The following is a 20,356-nucleotide window of genomic DNA, read 5'->3' on the forward strand; positions in this document are numbered from 1 at the left end:
AAGTCAGTAATTGTATGATGCAAGGCCAGCAGACATTTGGAGTGTAAATCAAGCTCTGAAACTTCTACCAATTCTAAAATGAGAGTTCAAATCTACTGCAGTTGGCCATATCAATTTATGTACCACTCAAGAACCACTGTTCAAATTCTAGCCTTAGATCCAAAAAACCCCAAACAAAACAAAACAAAAAAAACCAAATCAACCAAACAAAAAGTATTCATCATTAACGGTGCATCAAACTAACTTTTCCTAGTGCAACCTTAAAATGCATAAGTATTACATGGTGGTTAGCATATTATTTAGTCCACATTTACGCTTTGTTGTTTTAAATGTCATCCCAAAAAAGAAAGACTTATCACCAGTTACACTACTTGTCTTCACATGGCCTTTCCCTGCAACGAACTTGTGGGCACACTACTGGAATTTTCTTTTATGTGAAACTGGGATGAAGTCAGTATTGAATTCATAAAAATAAGTAGTACAAAGAAACTTATTTCTCCCAAATTCTGAGGACATTCAAAGCTCCTCAGCTGACATAGAATTCAATCTCCAGAGAAAGAACACCAGAGAGGAGAAAAAAAAAAACCCGCAACAAACAAAAACCATACTTGATTATTTTATTTTATTGAAGGAAAATATGTGAATAACTTCCAAGACATTTCCATAGGTCCACACGGTTGTTATTTTTTGGTTTGGTTTTTTTGCTTGCTTGTTGCTGGGTTTGTCTTTGTTTTTCTTTTGGAACATGTAAGAATATCTAAAGGTGAAGATGTTGCTCAGGTTGAGTCAACACCCCTGAAGGTATTTAACAAAATGTGTAGACATGGCACTTAGGGACATGGTTTTGTTTGGGCTGGGCAGTCTTACATTGATAGTTGGATTTTAGGCATCTTTTCCCTAAATCATATGGAATTCTGCAATTCTATGAAAATGCTGTGGCAAACCAACAGTGTTGCAAGGGCTCTCACACAAGATGAAGAGCAGAATAAATGTGCATGATTGTAAAATGATCTGAATTAATTCCGAAGTGGAAAAGATGTAATTATTTCCCTCTATGTAAATAGATGCACTTAGACTAGAACATCAGCATTCCTTTACATTCTTTACAGTTAAACTAATAATAAGACTTCAGCAGCTCATCTCAATTAACTTCTATTTTTTTTAATGCATCGATCTTTATTTTCAATATTGTCCAAAAAAAGCAAATATTTGCATGGTGTCTGGGGTTCAAAAGTGGTGAGAAGCCATAAATATTACATTTCACCAGTATAATGCTTCAAGCCGCATGTAGCATTTCCGTATCACAGGTTATCTGTACCACTGTTGACCTTCCAGAACAACTGACATAATACCGAAACTGAATCGAAAATATTCAACAATTTACTTGGCAAAAATGATCAACCATGAAAGCTGGAACAGGGGCAAACATAAACCACCTCCACTGTTAGCAGTGAGGTAAGTGGCTCATAAAGGTCCTTTAGCTCCAATACTGTTGCAAGTTAGCACCACTAAACCTTGCAGTGCAGAGATCCAAACCAGAAAACAGACCCATTCCTGATTCATCCATCAATCTTCCCACAGTAGCAGAACAAATGCAAGATGAAAAAGAATAAATTGAGATAAAATACATATCCTTGAGAGAGTTCTCTGCATGTATATTAATAGGTATCTTTCCCTAATGCCAAGTGTAGATTGCAGTTAAGAATCCTTTCAGTCCAGTGCAGCATTAGTCCAATTTTCCACATTAGATCTGCTCATAATATATACAGTGATAGATACTCTTAACCATGTGGGTGAAAAGAAGTATCCAAGTTGTTACTCCTCCTTGAATGACAGCAGAAGCTTCAAAAACTGAAACAAGCTGTTTTGCTAAAACCATCATTAAAAAATAGGGGGCGAGGCATGAATGGGGAGAACTTTTTACCCTTCATTTTTCACAATGGAGTGAGAGCTATTCCTGCATATATGCAAAAGCATTCCCAGATATGCAAATGACAGGATTGCTCCAGACATTAAAGCAGTTGTGGTTTACTGGATACAGCATTCACTGAATACTCATTTAATTATTAAAGAGGCAAGTTAGAAGAGAAATGAAATTATTGTTAAACAATTCCACTGTTTTATGTTATTATCTAAAACTACTCAGGCCTGAGAAATAATGTTTTAAAGGAGTTAAATCCCTGTAAATGGTGCAACTGAGGGTTTCTGACACTACGTTGGGTTCTGCAAGCAATATAGCTAAGTTAATATAGTACTAAACGTGTCAATTAACTCTTCTGCTAAGCACAACTCAGAATTAATATATTCCTATATTTGTTTCAATTCCAGACCCTGTTTGCATTATGGACACAATACTGCATTAAAAATGACACATATATGTACACAACCCTAGTCTACAGCCATCAGTTGAAGAGTTCCTTTCTTCTGTAACATTAAAATAGATAGTCCTGTAATTCAGTCAGTTGTGAACTGCATTTTCAGAGCAGAACACACACATACAAGTTTGAGTAGAGACTCTTGTCTAAAAACAACACAGCAGATTTTGCTATATCAGAGATTACCAGCTCCACTAATCTTGGTTATTAAAAGATAAAAAATACAAAGCAAAAGAAAGAATTGTCATGTTCTTACCACGTTAGTTGTAGTTTGCACCAACATTGCCAAACCACCAATTATTATGCCTGTTATCATCTAATTACAAAAAGTATAGTAGCTTGATTGCAGCAACATTAAGTAGCCAACATCAAGCAACTATGAGCAAAAACTCTGAGGTGTTTTCTTAATTCAATAGTTCTCAATTTTCAGAAAAAAAATGCAGCCAAATTCTGTGAGGCTGACTGGCAGCTGCATTGGCAGAGTCTGGACTACCTCCCCTTTCTGCGGTGCTCAGCTTCCACTTTGGATACATTAAGACTTACCAAAAGAAAACAGTAACAGCCTGGCAGGTACATTCCTGGTGACTGACAAGGGACGACTTGGCAGTAACAGGAGAATGAGATAAGCAGCAGAACACACCTCCACCATTCTGAATGTGGGAAACAAAACTCGAACTCACATACAATCTCTCGCAGTTATTACTGTATCATTCCTCCAGAGTCTGGGCAGCGCTACACACACTTCAATTCTTTCACTTAATGATGAGCACTGGATTTAGAGTACTTTCTTACCCTCATTTATTCTCACAGTACCGTGCAGATGACCAATGCCAGTAGGTCAGACTATGTTTCTCCAGAGGTCAATCAAACCCAGACTCTCTGAAGACATCCATGAAGCAGCACAGAAGTGAAGGGCAGCTGTAATGAACATCCAGTCAGACAGGCTGGATCAGAAGAGACACTGCGAGCATCACTGGGAACTCAATCTAGTTATGAGACAATTAAAGGGAAGAAGCAAGTTTCTAGCAGCAAACCAGAAAAGACATGAATGCAATCAAAGATTTGGAAAAGCAGAGATATTTCAGATTAAAAAAAAAAAAATACAAAAATACAAAAAAACCCCCAAACCTTACTAAAAGTCTTTAGATACCAAATAATTTTGTTTATGAACAGGGTAATAATCAAGCATTTTAAAGTAAATTATTCCACCATTAACATGCCAATACAGCAAGTCAAATTAAACCAGAGGCATTAACATCCCTAATTTTGATTTCTACCGGTAAACATCCCAGATTTATACTGGGAAGGCTTACATCTAAGGTTCCTACATAACTACCCTATTAGTTAGGAAGTTACATTGTTTTTATAGTTTTCCTTAGAAACTAGTGCATCCACATCAGTATCATTTAGGTTGATTCACAACCTAGGCATCTGACTAATTAGGAGAATAGCATCGCAGCCATTAACATTCAAGTAATCACACTATTTACCTTATTAATTATTGTACTGAATTATGTAGAACAACTTTCCCCCTGCATACTATGGCGTATTTGAAAAGAATGCATAACTCAATTAATGCAAACATATATTACATTTATAGTAATAAATAAAACTTTAAATTACTCAGAATAAATATTTAAATACAACTGACTTTGAATTTCATTGACTAATCATTTGCTTTCATCAGCTAATGAGCAGCTTATTTGAGTAGGCATACACAGATGCATTAAGATGCCTAAAGAGGCAGATAATTGATGACTTCCAGAATGATTTAAGCAGATTAGATGCCTAACTTTCAATGGAGATTTCCCTCTTCTTCCTCAGCACTGCTTTCTCAACCCTGAACAGAAAATCTCTTACTTCTCTTCAGCTAATGATTTTAAGAAAATTACCATTTTCATAATTTCTTAATTTGCAATTCAAGCTACTTGAAATACATACTAAAACCAGTAAAAAAACCCCAAAGCACTAAACAACAAAAAAAACCCCTCTAGGTCTCTAACACTTGTAATAGAAAAGTAGTTTTGAAATGAAATTTTAAAGGTATATAATTTTTAAGTTAATAAGTTTGACCTTGTTGCACAGACAAGACGTTAGAGAAACTGAGACTAATCAACTAAAGCAATGAAGTGCATTGAAAAGCAAAAGTGCGTTAAACCCTTGTGAGCAAGCTGTCACTGAGAAGAGTGACCTTATTACTCCTCTTTTAGTAGGATTAAGCACATGGCATATGCAGAGGTTTTACATCCCATCATTTTACCAGATCAGTATTTCACTTCAGCTTTCTAAAACATGTTTATAAAAATCTGTAGCTGGTTGTACAGTCAAATTTTTCTAAAACAATCAGAGAAGAAATACATTTCTGATGTAAACAAAGCACAGGAGAGATTTTTTTCATTTTATCACTTTTCTTTCATTTTCACTCAGCAGCAAGACAAAACACTGTATAATAAAGGCTTCCTGATCACAGCTTACCACGCATTTAATATGGCACAGCTGTACACACAAGAATTAACGGTTATATTGTCCTGAACTATTTTTCTCCCAGAGTCAGACAAGTGTCAAAGCTGTTAGAGAACAGAAGGAGCAGTGACAGTGGGGTTGCTTCACTGAACACTAGGTTGTCATCAGATTGGATCTATAGTCTCATGAAAACTAATCCCAAAACACTACTTCTCACCTGTTAATTGAAATAACTGCATCATGTTTTTCTCGATTTTGTACTTGCTTGCTTTTTGTTAATAGCTGCTGTTATAAACAGGTGTGTTGTGACAGTAGTTTTGTGGGTTTGTGTACAAAAATCATCTGTGGTAAACCCAGGACAGGAACCAAAGTCAGGGGAACATCATGCTACAAAAATTAAATTAAAAAACAGTTGGATTTACCAACACTTCTTCAGTAAGTATTTCTGAGATGTGAACAACTTTTTAATAAAAGTAACTGCAGTCAGTGCAGTAATCACGATGGAACACTTAGACTAGCTATTAGCTTGGAAAATTCAGATCTGAAGTTACGCCTAGTTTAAAACCTTTCATTTTTACCCAGTGGTAATTTGTAGTTGTGACTCCATAATTAGGAATCTGTAAAAGAAACTGCTTAAAATTCTGGGACTTATTTTCCATTTTGCCTCAAACGTAGTGATTATATGTTCCAAGACACTAATACAATTAGATACAAATCAATGACTTAATAACTTTAAGCTATTAAATTTTATTAAAAGAGTGTTTTCCTCTATCCAGCTTTCCATTCTTATGAAAATGGTGGGATGAGGTTTTTTTGTAATGATATGTTCAAGTTCTTGGGTATAATTTGATTAGCTTTAAAAGCTCTTCAAAGCTCAGTGTTTCCATTTTAGTGAAGGAAGGGGGGGAATCATTGTCCTGATTTAAAAAACCAAACAAAACCCCTAAAACCAACCACCATTGCCCCCAAACAAAACTAAACAACTCGCTAGTTTGTTTACCATGAACCTGGTAGAGATTTGTAATCGCTCATTTGAAATCACGGCTTCAGGACTCCACACTATCCAGAGCAGAATTTGCTATATAATTATGTGGGAAGTTCAAAAGTAACAAGCTGGAGTAGTTGACAAAGGTAGGTTACTTTTGCAGATCAGGAGAACTTTCTTGTTTGGTTTTTTCCCCCCCAACTTGAGTAAGAAGTTTCTCTCCACCCCAAAAATTGCCTTGAGAGTAGAACTAGGGGTAGGCTTAGGCTATACAAGTTTTCCAACTTGGTTTTGGTTTTTGTTTTTTGCTTTTTTTTTTCATAGACTAAACTCAATTTTATGGTTAAAATTGACTGCAGTTTTTGTAAAAATATGTAATTGAATGGTGATTCCATGCAACTATGGTACATGTATCATACATGCATATATTGGATTTTTAAGCAAAAATATCCAAAACTTAAACAATGTTCTTTTCAATGTTACGAGCTGAGCAGTTCCCAGTGTGAGCTAAACTGTTGTATCCTGTTGGACTTAAAGGGTAAACAGTGTTTACAAATTTCAGTTTACAGGCATACTTTAGGAATATTGTGTAATATTGAGGGTATGTGTAATTTTCATATGAAGTAGTAGCCAATACTTAAGGCCAGGTGTATTTTTAATTAACATTATGATACTGTCAAAAGAGTTAATTAAAAAGACAAAAATCAGAAGACTTTAGATTATTTAAAATTTTGCATTCTAATTAGGGGGCACATGATCATAGAGGTGCTCTCGAAACAGTAAAACTTTTTTCCTGTTTGGCAGCTGAGGAGCTTAGGCTGTATCTTGGGCTCTAGTTTGACAGGCATTTTAGATGGCATTCAAGTGGCTGTCAAAGTGGAGGACAACCATCTCCTCATGGCAGCTCTAATACTCCCCTGATCCATATGAACTACTTTGCTGAACCAATAGAAAACTTGCCTAGGTCAAGGAAATTGGATTCAACAGGTTTTTGACTGTGACATTTAAAATCAGACACCAGCTTCTCTTCTCTATTGCCAACTGTTGCTGAACTGTGTTACACTAAGAACAATAAATCTAAAAATTCCAAACCCAAAACTTCTTGCTGTGCAGCACAAGCCTATTTGAAAGGTGCCAGAGGAAACACCTAGAGGTACCAGACAGCAGTAACCGGATGAACCGATATAAGGTTTTAACAACTCTTAATAGCTGACAATGTATACATTAGTAGCATTACTGGCATACTACTCACTATGCCTGCCAGAAATCAGCACCTGCTTCATCATTATGCAAGTCACTACATGCCCTAAAATCATCCAATAATTCCTTGCAGACCCTCATCAGCTGCAACTATAACTGGTCAGCAGAGAGTTTTAACAAATCATGGATTTTATCACTAAAAACTCATCCTGTGTTCAGTTTAGGCAACACATAGTCTTTAGAAGACCATTTTCCAGACAATTTACTATTAATCAAGGCAGGTTTAACTTCTCGACTTCAACACAGCAAAGCATTAACTATGCAAGGATTACAATAGGGAAAATTGCTCATCTCCTGGAAGTTGATCATGTCTTTCAAAAACCCAGGGAGCTCATAGATGTTTTTGGCATTCTTCCAATCCTTTTTTCAATTAAATACTTGAAGATAAAAATGCATTACCTTCCTAAAACCTACACACTTCCTCCTCCAGAGCTTCATCACCCATCATGCCTCAAACTCATTGCTCTCAAATCACTCAGTAGGTGGTATAGCCACACTTCTGTAGTTGAAGATTTCATTAACTCATAGCCCTTGTGATTACACAGTAAACAAATCAACTGATCTATTCAGCATATAAACCTATGGACATACTGGGTATACATTTCCAGAAATACTTGGATATATGTTTCTTTATTTTTTGATTTATAATCTCTGAAAGTATATAGACAGCTTCTTGTTTCCGTATCATTTACAGCTTGCTATCTTTCTTTAGCATCAGTGAACTCTCGAGGCCAATGCTGATAGAGTTCAATATTCTTTAGAAATAACAAAGAAAGGAGAAACTTTCCCCACACACTTTTTTTACAAGTTGTAAAAAATTGTAAGGCAGTCCATGAGACCTTGCTGACAGTAACTGTAAAAATAATGAAAAAGATACAAGGATAATCCCATGGCTCTCAATAACGTGCTTCTGTCACTTCCCCTTACAGTCTCTGCCATTCATGCTGACTCTGTTCATTACACTGGTAGAAAATATTAATATTCCAATTTTCCTCTTATTTTGTCTCACAGAAACAGGAAAGCATAAGTAGCAAGAAAAATAAATGACAAAAACACACACATCTTCCTGGGGACTCAAAGAACATGCAGCAGAGGTATAAATGTGTGTTTGTTTGCTTTTTTTGTTTGTTTTAAGAAGGAGTGTACTTTTTATGCTCATTATCCATCTCCAACAGTAATTTGGTTTCTGCAGTCTTGGAGGTCATTGAGATAGGACTATGTTAGACAGCAAAAACCATGAAAAATTATCTTCAGTAGCTGGGGGAGAAGGGAGGAGCATTGATTCTTTTTTCCCCCCCAAAAAATTTTAACAGAGCTCATATCCCTTCTTAACAACTTTACATAGCAAGCTGACAATATAGGCATTTAACTTAAGTTGAAAGATGGCCAAAGGTTGCAGGTCACTAAAAAAAACTGACTGACCAGAGCTTTTGCTTGTATTGTAAGCACTCTCATTTTATGTCTTCTTCCAAAAACAAAAAGCCTAGTAGCCATTGATCATGAAGGTACAGCAAAGCACAGGTTTGCCTGCTCAGAAATACACAGCTTCAGTGAGGAATTAAAAGCCTTGCTTGAGATTGATCCCAGACACTAATATCCTGAATAAAGAAGAAATACTATCAATTAATATTATGAATTCATAAAATCCCAGTTAATAAATCAGATTAAATACATTTAAATGTTTTAAGGTATGCAGAATACAAACATCAAAAAAATTTCTTTTATTTATGCACTTGACAGTTAAACTCAAAAGAGGGGGTGAAAACGAAAATACCTAAATTAACTTGCCAAAACTCAGTGGGAGAAGTTAGGTCTTCTATGGTTTGAATGTTGTCTACAATTCAGATCACCACTAGAAGTTTTTACTACGAACAACAAGGCAACTTCACCTTTAGATAGCTAAGCCTTTTTCATTTCTGCTTGAACAAAAATTATAGAGCAAAAACATCGAAAAAGGCCAGTAACAGTTCAAGGAAAGCTGTAAGAAACTTGATCTAGATCAGAAACAAAGCAGACTTCACAAACAAAAGAGAAACATGAATTGCAAAGGTAGCCAGCCCAGACATGCTTGCATAGCCAAATCACCTCAATGGAGTCAAACAAATTAACTTTAAAAAGCAAAATGTATTTACCTCACTTCCTAAGGAAAGGAGATTTATGCAATCAGTAGGCAGGTCTAAAACTCCAATTCAGTTTTCAAAAATAAAAGATTAAAAAAATAATTCCTAAATTCCTATTTTCAAGACCAATTTCTTCACTACTACCCAGCTACTTATTAACATCTCAGCTGAGGAAAAGGCTGCTACATGGCTTGACAAATTATCAAGAATCAGAGTCCAAAAGAGGAGACACACACTGGAAACCAGATTTTAATAACTAGCAATAAGGGTCTGGTTCAAACATGGGTTTGGGGCCAGGGGTTTTTTTGTGCGTATGTATATTTGCACAAATGAAAAAACACAAGGATATTGATATTTAAAACAAACAAAAAAATGCCAAGGCCACATAAAACAGTCTGAAACTGACCACCTCTGTTTCCAGGTCAACCTGTCCTTCAAGTCAGTAGCCACCCTGCTGCTTCTCAGATCTCTCATGCTCATTCAATGAGCCCAAAGGAATTGATCCTTTATGAAGAATAACAGACTATTTAAAACATGGGCGGAAACTGATCATGCCAGCTTACATCACAGAAGTACTGAGCCACTGAGTGACATAAAGAGAAGAAAGCACAGTAAATCAAGGTTTTCTACTATCATTAGTAAAGATCAAGAGAGAATACTTTTGATTTTTTTGCCTTGGTAAGAAGAGGCACAGTAGTAACAGCTGTGCCAACCACAACACAGATCTCAGACTGGCAAGTGTACTGCACTTAAAGGAAGGGCCACAACAAGCAGTACTGAAGTCTCTTGGATCTAGGTGTATTTATGACAGAAGGTGGACAATATTGCTCTTTCTTCTCTTTCCCACCAGAGAAGGACCTTTCAACACCTGCAGCTATGCAACCCTGCAAGTAAATTCCTTGACATAAGTTTCAGTTCTCCGCTTCTTGACTGTATGATTTTGAAGGCGACAAATATAATGGAAAACTGATTTAACTAATGTAGTCCACAAACAGAGCAGAAATAACAAGGGAATTCCAGATATATTGCTCAGCACACAAACTTGTAAAATTATGATGTCACTAAATAAGGCATGCAAGAACTATCAAAACCAAGAGCTGACCTAATATAATATCATGGCGCACACTAAAGTGGGCTCTGCTTTGTTCTCTAGATTAAGTCTTCTATAATGTTTATTTTAGTAACAGTCCTAATGCCACCATACCCCAATTAACACAGTTTGAACACCAAAACTTGAAATGCCAACGAAGACTAACTTCAGCTAAAAAATTAACTTTTAGTTTTTGCTATATATCAGGTTTCTTCTCTTCTGGTTTATCACAATACATATGGTAGTCACAAAAGGCTAAAGGATGAAAAAAAGATGTCTGGAAAGTGTAAAGCAAAATCATGCTTTCTGACCTACTCCAGCTATTCTTAGCCTTCAGGATATAGCATTCTAAAAGCACATTGCACACATTTTATAGAAGCTCCTGTTATACACAACAGGATAATTATGCTTTTACTTTCTTTAAAAGTAGCACTTCCTAAAAAAATATATAAATGAAATCAAAATTCTGCTATCAGTCTGAAGAAATTACTTGAACACATGAAGGTGATGGGATAGAGATGGCCAGTGGTTACACAGTCAGGCATTAGGACTGTTCCATCAATGATCTATCAGGCTCAGTATACTCCCTAGTTTGTATTACCTACATGAGAGGGGAAAAAAGGTCAGAGAGAATTATGGAACAACAGAACAACCCATCTCAGAATGTTCTGAAGTTCTACCTGCTGCCTGATAGTGATGCCTTTTTACTGGCCCTAAAATCACGAGCCAGACACAGTAAGTTGATAAAAAGGGGTTACCTTTACTAGGATCCTTATGGTGCACAACATGCTGAAAAGACATGAAGATGCACATGTAATATAAAGCAGATACAATTTTTATATATTTAGCAAATTAGCATAACTGACAAGAATCCCCAATTAGATACATAGGGGATAAGGTAATTCCCCCCAGTACTACCCTTTTCTGGAAACCCTCCCTTAGACAGGAACTAAACTTTGTCTATGAAAATGTGTCTCACGAAGTCATTTTAACCTCAGTTCCTGGAGAACCTAACCTTGGAGCCCAACACCTTAGAGCTGCTGGGGAATTTATTTTGTCTTTCTGTCTAATAGAGTAGGTAAAATGCTAGCTACAAATACAGTAATAGGCTACAGTGCTACAAATATAGATGTAAAGAATATAGAGAATATATAAAAGCAAAAAGGCAAAAACCAATTCAGTATCAACAGACTAATCTACACCCCAAAATAAAAATCCTGTCTGTAGTCTTAGCACTTACTGTAACGCTCATCATCCCTAAAGCCCTAGAATCCTTTTCAAAATCTTCCTGAACTCTTGCTCTCACTTACATTCTCGAGCTTATCTAAAGAGAAATCAGACTATTTCAGCTCCTTTATCCATTTTAATAAGTAACTCCTTGCTCTTTTAAGAATGTATGTGTTTTCGTTTAGTTTTGCCAGTAGTTTGCATTCAGTACAGATCAATGCACATTTAGTCAGTTCATACTGAAAGCCAACATGGGTCAAGCAGTGACACTCAGACTCTGAGCACCTGTGCTGAAGCAATTCCATACACTTTGCTGAAAAAGTGGCAAAGTACTAAACACATTTTTGAGGTGGGAAAGGAGAAACATTTGTGGACTACATAAAAAGCCCCATGAAAATACACTCTTTTTTTGAACTGCAGGTTTTGCTTTTTTCTTCTTGTATGCTACAGATGATCAAGGTATTTCTAAAGAAAAAGGAAAAAAAAGTGTATCTTCTAGAAAAACATTAGTGTAATATAACAGACAAAATAGTTTGGTTGGCTTCCCCCTACCAGCAACCAGTGGAGAACATGTATGGAGCTGTAAAATTGCAGGGCAGGCAGGAGCACCTTCCACAGACCAGCCACCTTGATGTTTGCCAAGACTGAAAAGACACTTTTGTTTTTATAGCCTCGGATGATTTTCACTACAAATTAATTGTTTCAACCTTCCTGCAAACTTCTGGCATTGCCAATAGGCTGGTACACCATGTCTTTGAGTTACACACAGTGTAAAGGGGTACCGCATTTGTTTTCAGTCTGTAAGATACAGAAATCTTTCAAAAACAGGAGAACCAAGCAAACAATCAACACTTCCCTCTTCTACTTTCTTCATGACTCTCTTTGTGATGTTTGTTATCCCTTCACTGGCATGTCCTTCCTCATGTGAAAAGCCCCAGCCAGTTTTCAATCTACATCTCCCTTAGCCTAATACAACCTTTCAAAAGTAGAAGAGAGATAAAGGGAAAATACCCAAACTGCATTTAGTATTAAACATATAGACTGAGAACGGATTTATACAATGACATATTGATGCCATTTCCTTCTCAAGTAATTATTAATTCTTGTATTAATAATTTTGTGTCTGCCAAGTACTGACCTGCCACTTTCACAGAACTGTATCATCAGGATGCTTTGAAGAACAGCAGTAGCTAATTCAGGGTCAGCATTTCTGATAACTATTTTTTAATCCTATCAATTAAGAAAGTAACAATCCAATTATTAAACACATAAAAAAAGCACTTCCAGCTGAAAACTTCTAGTAGCATCTTCAAAGCTCACAGACCACAATGTGGAGATAGACAACAGGAAAAACTCTCTTAACAGAGGCACTTAGGAGAATAACTATCAAATTAATTTCAGTTAGTGTCTGTATGAACTTGCTAGAACAAGCACCACCCCACCTACGGAACATATATGTGCAGTCAGCATTTCAACAGAGCACCCAGAGTGGCTTATTTAAAGAAAACACATAAAACACAGTAAAACAGGCCAAACTAAGTGTCTACAAAGTTAACTGCAGATTACCACGTTCACGGAAAGAAAATGAAAAACAATCTTCTAGCCTACACTTTCACCACCTGAGCCCACCACATAACCTGAAGACCAAAATCTTAACATCAAAAATACTCAAAGCTGATCTGAAGTGCCAAACATCCTCCGGACTGTTAGCAGTTAACTGAGATTCACAACTCACTTTGAGAGTCACTTTTTTTAAACACTAAATTTCTGATTAAGCAGAATACACCCCAAAAAAACCCACCCATTTTTTTTGGTCAGATGTCAGTATCATTCCCCATTTTCTACTCATGCGGGCTTTTTCTATATTACCTAACACAGCAACAAAATCCTGTGCAAAAACATATGTCTTTTTCGTTTTTCAACGCACATTCACACACCACAAGGTCTGCCTTAATCACACTGCCTTCATTTACCCTGGGAAAGGATGGAAAGGAAGCAAAGAGGAGAGCCAACACATTCTTATATCGCCCTTAACATCAGCACTGCTGTGTATAAACTCCTTTACTACCCGCCACTGCTTTTCCCGGGCCCCTGAGGACACAGCGGGAGGGCCCCAGAGCTCCCGGGAGGCTCCGGCGCGGCTGCCCGGGGGGCGCCGCTCACAGACAAAGCCGAGCGGGCCCGCAGCGCGGCCCAGCCGTGCGGGCCCCGCCGGCGCCGGGAGAGCTGCTCAGGCCGATCCCAGGGCCCGGGCGTCGGTGCTGGGAGCCGCTGGGGTGGAGGCGGGGCAGCGCTGCCCGGGCCCCGAGAGGGAGGAACGGACCGCCGCCATCCCACCCCGCTGGCGGCGGCGCCGGGGCCGCGGGAGCTGCGGCCGGCGGGCGCGACACACCCGCGCTCGGCCGCTATGCAGCTCCCGGGGCGCCATGTCCTACCTGCTCGGACCGGACCCAGCCCGGCGCTTCCCCCCACTACAGGCCGCGTCTCATTGTGCTCCCGCCGCCGCCGCCGCCATTTCCCCGCCGCCGCCGCCTCAGTCCCCGCAGCTGTCAGGACCCTCCATTCACCTGGGCCCGGGACGGCCTCCCCCTCCCTCCCTTGCCCCTGCGCTACGGCCGGCGCTACGCAAACAGAGCGCCGCCCCCGCCCCTCCCGCCCGTACCAACGGGGGCCGCCCAGCGCCCACGGCGCAACCCGGCTCCGAGAATTCCGCCCTGCGCAGTCCGCACGCTTCGCATCCCCCACGCTATGAGAGGAAGCAGGCGATTGGCGGCCGGAGCCGGGTAAAAGGTGAAAGGTCGCGAGGCAGCCAATGGGACGGCGGGATACAGCGACTGCCGGCGAGCCGCCGGGCGCTCCGGGCGCTCACGTGCGTGCGCGCGCGCTCCCCTCCCCCCCCCCGCCAGAGCGCTGCTGAGCGCTCGGCCGTGCCCCGCGGGCGGGTCTCGCGCGCTGAGGCGGGGGGCGCGCGGCGGCGCTGAGGCGGGGGCGGCGGCCGCCATCTTGGGACGGGGGCCGAGGCCCGGGCGTTCGCTTCTTGTGCCACTGAGGCAGGGCTGGTCGTGGAGAGACGGATCTGAGGGAATGCGGTTATTCTATCGCACGGCATGCCCTCGGGGAAAAAGGTGATCCCTTTTGGCCATGTCTGGATAGAGCAGCAGTGAGCTGTCTCATGACTGTGTAACAAGATCTCACCTTTTCACACACACAGGTAGCCATTTCCATCAGAAGTCACCTTCCTGACACAGGCAAAGTGGTCCTTTTCCACCGGGGAGCCTCCAGCCCTTACTGCTGCAGGGCCCAGAAAGTGGAAGAAGAAAAGAGAGCTGCAGGTGCTTGGGTTATGTAGGCTCCCAAAGCAGCATCTCTTTCTGTCATTGCATGAGGCAGATTGTTGACTGGTTGGACCACTGGTCTCACTCCAGTATCTTGACAACACTCCATTGATTGAGTAGATGTTACTAGTTGAGGGTTTTTTAGCAGCTGAGAGAAAGCTGAAGGGGGTTTACCCCTCACGTGCCGACAAAAGGAAGCCTGGAGGTCACAGCTACAATGCCTCTAGAAGGCGGCAATCCCCACCGCAACACACAAAACGAAGGGGTAGAGCTCCTCACCCAAAGGAGCTTTCCTCTTGTTGCTGGAATGAAGGCACAAAAGCAAAGATGAAAGGAGACTCTCCATCTGTGTTCCACACAACAACATCCCAAAGAAAGAGAAGGACAAAGAGCCAAGTATGTAAGAGGGTCCAGGGGTTTTATACTGGGTACGGAATAGGCGGGGAAAGGGATCTCAGCCAATGGGATAGGGACAAGCAGGTGGGGTTGACAGCAAGGGAACCAATGGGAACAACACATAGGAGTGACTTAAGGAAGGATCCAATGGGGCGTCAAGGAACAAAGAACTTTCTAGAACTGATACATATTAAACAAGGAATATGAATATACATAACTTCATACATAAACAGGGTGGGGAAACATTAACCAATCAGGGGAAAACATGCAAACATCAGAACAAAGGACTCATGGGTTCTCACCGTGACTGAAGTTATGTACTAAACTTGGGTTGCTGACCACCACAGCTGGCTGCTTGAGTTTTCCTCACGAGACGGAGTGGCTGGAACCACCTGCAGCACCAAAACTAAGAAGTACCAAGTCTTTTCAAAAGTGCTTTGAAATGTCTGGGATTAAGCAGTGGGTATAGCGTAAGGTTTTGCCACCGCCAAAACTCTTAAACCAGAGGTGAACAATGAGTTATGTTTGTGTTAAGTCAGGGGACCCAGTGAGAGTCTCCTATGAGCGCATGTGGTTGCAACAAGGACTGGATGGTGATCGGCCTTGTTGCGTAATAAAGATGACCATGAATGCAATGTCACTTCTGGCCACCCACTGCCATTGCAAGTTGTGCTGAAGGCAGTGTGTTTTCAATGGAAGATCTGTCACTGGAGGTGCAACCTCCCTCATTCCATCTGCTCTCTACCAGGGACTTACCATGGTAACACAGCTGTGCCTACAAAACCAGTATGAAAAGATAAAGCTCACTGGAGCACTCCTAAGGTTCATTTAAAACAACCTGAGTAAAATTACTTCAGATTCAAAGTGATACAGAGGCCTGGGGTATTACCAAATTAATTATTTTCTTGGCACAAACCACTGTTCCTGTTTAGAGCACATCTTCTGTAATGACTGCCATTATGCTGTTAAATGTTACAGTACTAGGTATTTTTATAGGATTGAAAGGGCATCCTTCTGGTTTGTTTTTTTTTTTTTTTTTATGGATAGAAGAATAATTATATCCCATGACAAAAGCTGAGGAAGAGGAGCAGCTGTTCAGTCTTATCCAGTGGGAACTGTCAGAGCATATGGATCTATTTTTCCAATTTTAGCTGAAGTACTGAAGGAAATTGGCATTCTTGATTCCTTCTAACATAAAATAGAGCAGAAAGAAACCCTCCCTAATGCAGGCCATGATTAAATAATGAATTTTATTCATTTCAAGTAGGTTCAAAGAGAAAGCAACCAGAATACTTAGAAAACAAAACAGACAAATGCCAGGAGAATTCTGGAAGTTATTTTCTTGTATAAACGGGTGTCTTTCTCCACAGCTACTTCCTCCTTGAGCCTGCCTGCTGACAGGAGTTTTTGATATAAAAGTACAGGATAAAATCTGTGCTGTTCCTTACAATCTTATTCCTAGTACCCTCTCTCCATTCTAAGAAACAGGTATTTGATGTCATATATTTGTGTAATCAGACCTAACCTTCACAGTTTAAGCCCAAATTAAAAATTTACTTTTAGGTTGATTTCACAAATTCCTTACAAAGATTTTTAAAGTAAAATGAACTCATCAATGCGAGATGCAACTCTGAAAAATTCCACGTATTTCAAACTGGTTGGCATTCAGAATTTGGTAAAAAAACATGCAACCAACTGTAAAAGCAAAACAAACAGGCTGTGGGATGAAGAGGATACACTGCCCAACTATTAAAATCTGGAAAAGAGTAAGTAACAATGTACCAAGTAACAGCCTTCCCCATATCTTTAGTACTAGAAATACTGATATTTGCTCTATGGGGTAACTTGTTAGACAACAAGAAAATAGAGGCATTTATCTCCCTTTAAAAAAATCAGTAATGGATGGGAGGCTTTTCTGTTTTTTTCTGTTGACTATGATTAAAAAAAGATTCTGTTTGGGTCAGAAAAGAGGAAAACTGACATTAAAAATCACTTTGTCACAATGAATTGTCTTTGTTCATGCTACAGAACGCTGTAATCACACCAGTGGAAACCAGGCTCCATCAGGTTCTAAAATGGACTCTGAAGAGATTCCTTCCTGCAAGACAATGGTGACCTCTGTTGTTCCCTGCTGTTGGTACCAGCCATGATGTCTTCTGGTCTTGTGTCACCCACTGGTTCAGTAAGGCACTTTGAAACAAGCTGGCAGTTACTGAGGAAATACGTGCCCAAGTGTTGCATTCTAGTTTCTGGCCAGGAAAAGATGTGTCTATTCTGTACTCCACTTGGGAAATTTTTCCTTGAGGCTTTCCTCTCAAGAAGCCCCTAGTCTGGCTACCAGGTTTTCCAGCTCATAGCTGGGAATCACTGCAGGAAAGAACAGTTGCAAACATTTTAGACCAGAGTGCTAATAATAACACCTGCAATGTGTTATGAGAAAAAGCTGCAGGTATGATTATAGAGAAGGAAGTTGGAAGAAAGAAAGAACCTATTTTGAACAGATTCCATTCTAAAACTGAAGCTTAGATTTTAACAAGGTGTTGGGTTGCATGAATCTTTGTCTCACCCTAAACTGCATAAATTGCTGGCATGAGGATATGAGCTGACATAGTTTGGAAACTGACTCCTTTCTCTCTTGGCAACATTTCCCAGGCAAAGTTCCCTGCTTTTTCCTTGGGTTTCTCCAGACTGATGATCTCCTCCATCATCTACTTACAGTCTCTAGAATGTCTCTATCATAGGTAGACACATCACTAAAGAAAGCACACAAATTCAAATCACTGGTAAGGAAGAAGGATGGAATAAAATAAATGTTCTGTTAGGAAATAAATCCCTTTTTGACCTACTATAGCTACCAGTGGATGAAAAAAAATGGGGAACAAAATTCAGCTCAGCCACAAGATTTGTATTCAGCTCTGAGCTTGTTAATTGTATTGGCTGTTCTGGAATGTCTCACAGAGAGAGAATATTTTGAAACCAAAATTGGCTTCCAACTCTTCTAGAAATAATTTTTGGCTTATTTTGATGCCATCAAACCTACAATGGTTTTGGATGCCGTGGTTACTTTTCCTATAAATTTAGAAATACATCAGAAGTAGAAAAAGGAGAGCATCACAAAAGCCTTCGGTGTGACTAAAAACATCTCCTGAATATGGGCGGCAAGAAGGAAGAATTTTGCCCAGGTTTACTGGTGATGTCAGCCCTTGAAGAACTGAGACTGCACTGTTTCCTTTCAGGTTTGTGCCAGTAGGGAACCAGGGAAAGGCTCTTCCTTTCTATCCTTTTCTAAAAATGGGTGCAAGGTTTCCCTTTTTCCAGTCACCTTGGACTTCACCGGATGGGGTTTTTTTACTGAAAGATGGGAGCAATTTCACAAGCAGCTGCAATGGCACAGTGAAAAAGATCTGTCATACAACAGTTAACAGAAGTTCATAATATCCTTGAGATATACCCTTTTTAATGCTCATTTTTTGCCTGAGAACCAAGAAATACCACTTGACAATGTATAAATCTATATTTATGTCAATTCTTGATAACAAGCAGAAAATACATATCAGCAGAGTGATAAATCAGTTCCCCAGGGTACAGAGCAGCCATAAAAAAGAAATGTAAAAATAATCAATTCAAAGTATTTACAGCAGATGGAGCTATACATTTTGCTTTGATCATATGCTATATGATATTCCAAGATAAAGTCTAGTTTGGCAAGGACTGTGGTAAGCCAGTGGTACTGTCTCACCAAGGAATGGATTTAGTCACAGAAAGCATCTCATAAATTGCTGCAATTAGCTCTCCTGGAAATCATCCTTGTAACATCAGTAGAAATAGCAACTCAAGAAAAGATTACTGCTGTATATTGGTGTCTTAATAAAGATCACAGCTCAAGTCTGAGGCTTTGCTATATCCACTCACCAGTTTGAAGGTTCTCCTGCCCCAGCTGGCTTTTGTTTACCAACCAGGTAAAATGAACACTGAGGAGAGGATGAAGGTTTCAGTTTACACTACCAACAAGAATATGTGTGATGGCCACAGGTTATCCTTAGGAGGTCCGGGCTCCTGCACAACCAAAGTGCATACTCAGTGTGTATACTTGTGTAGGGCTCCTTGTTTGAAATGAACCCTGTGCTTGTCTTTGCTGCTGCCAAGATCCAGATGGATCCAGCATCTTTCCTATGCTACATGTGCATCATCTTCAAGCTAAGAAATTGTGATTACACAGCAAGGATAAGGGAGATTACTTTTGAGTTTCTATCAGAATTACTTTTGTCCTAGAGTAGTTAAAAGAAAACCAACAGTTCCTGTCTTACTATGTTTGAATTTGAACTAAAGTTTGGATCTCATACTATTGTAAAAGTTTACTCTGCTTCCACACACTGAGATGACCTATCTTGCCTGTTTGAACTTTACACCTCCCCAGTGCACTTGCAAATTCCTAACCATAGTGTCAGTAGTCAAAAAAAAAAAAAAAAAAGAACCCAATTTAAAAAAAAAATCACCAAAGTGTATTTAGAGATTTTAAAGTTTTGGTAAGGAAAAGTGCTAGATGCCCTATCCTTGTAAACATTCGGTCAGACTGGACAGGGCTCCGAGCAATCTGATTTTGGTGGAGGTGCCCATTGCAGAGGAGTTAGACTGGATGACATTTAAAAGACTCTTCCAGCCCAAACCATTCTATGATTCTGGAAATTGCTTTGTTAACAGGACTGGACCCAAATATCCCAAATTCTCAACAGCACCATGAGTATTCTCTTGCTATGTATGCTTAGGTGTGGGGGAGGATGGTCCAATAGGCAGGTACAGCTACTCCAGGACTGGCTAGAAACACTATGAAAGCATGTGAGATAATTTGATTTTGTAGAAGGATTAGAGGAATATTTACAAGTCCTAAAGCGTGATACCTATGAAGCTTTTAGAGAAGAAGCATTCCTATGCCTTTCACATATGCCATTTTCTTTCTCTGTGTTTATCCAATTTAGATATATTTTTCAGGAGACTCCATCATAGGGCTGATTCTAAACCGTATTGCAACTCTATTGTACTTTATTTTCTTTTTCTCATATACTGCAAACGGAATTAAGGTGTAGGGAGAAGTACATAGTAAATAT

At 39.6% G+C, this 20,356-nt stretch overlaps 1 protein-coding gene and 1 long non-coding RNA gene across 5 annotated transcripts in view; one reads left to right on the forward strand and one right to left on the reverse strand.

The window, feature by feature from the left end:
• The window catches only part of DICER1 (dicer 1, ribonuclease III), a 68,113-nt gene extending 53,850 nt beyond the window's left edge, over positions 1-14,263 (reverse strand). Inside the window, exon 1 of one of the 4 annotated variants that reach the window (XM_042046963.1) lies at positions 14,183-14,263. The gene's annotated coding sequence lies outside the window, so the exon portion shown is untranslated. Of the gene's footprint in view, positions 1-3,167; positions 3,316-12,658; positions 12,680-13,955; positions 14,098-14,182 lie in introns of those variants that run through there. The other 3 variants (XM_042046962.1, XM_042046965.1, XM_042046964.1) reach the window with 3 other exon arrangements.
• A 1,215-nt stretch (positions 14,264-15,478) lies between these two features.
• On the forward strand, positions 15,479-17,829 carry LOC121673562. The gene is made up of 2 exons (XR_006019240.1): positions 15,479-15,721; positions 17,280-17,829. It is a non-coding gene; the product is annotated as an uncharacterized LOC121673562 (long non-coding RNA).
• Positions 17,830-20,356: the final 2,527 nt, after the last annotated feature.

Source organism: Corvus kubaryi, unplaced genomic scaffold (assembly GCF_017639235.1).
Source record: "Corvus kubaryi isolate FWS band 111438036 unplaced genomic scaffold, C.kubaryi_AGA036_p1.0 66, whole genome shotgun sequence".
Lineage (NCBI taxonomy): Eukaryota > Metazoa > Chordata > Aves > Passeriformes > Corvidae > Corvus > Corvus kubaryi.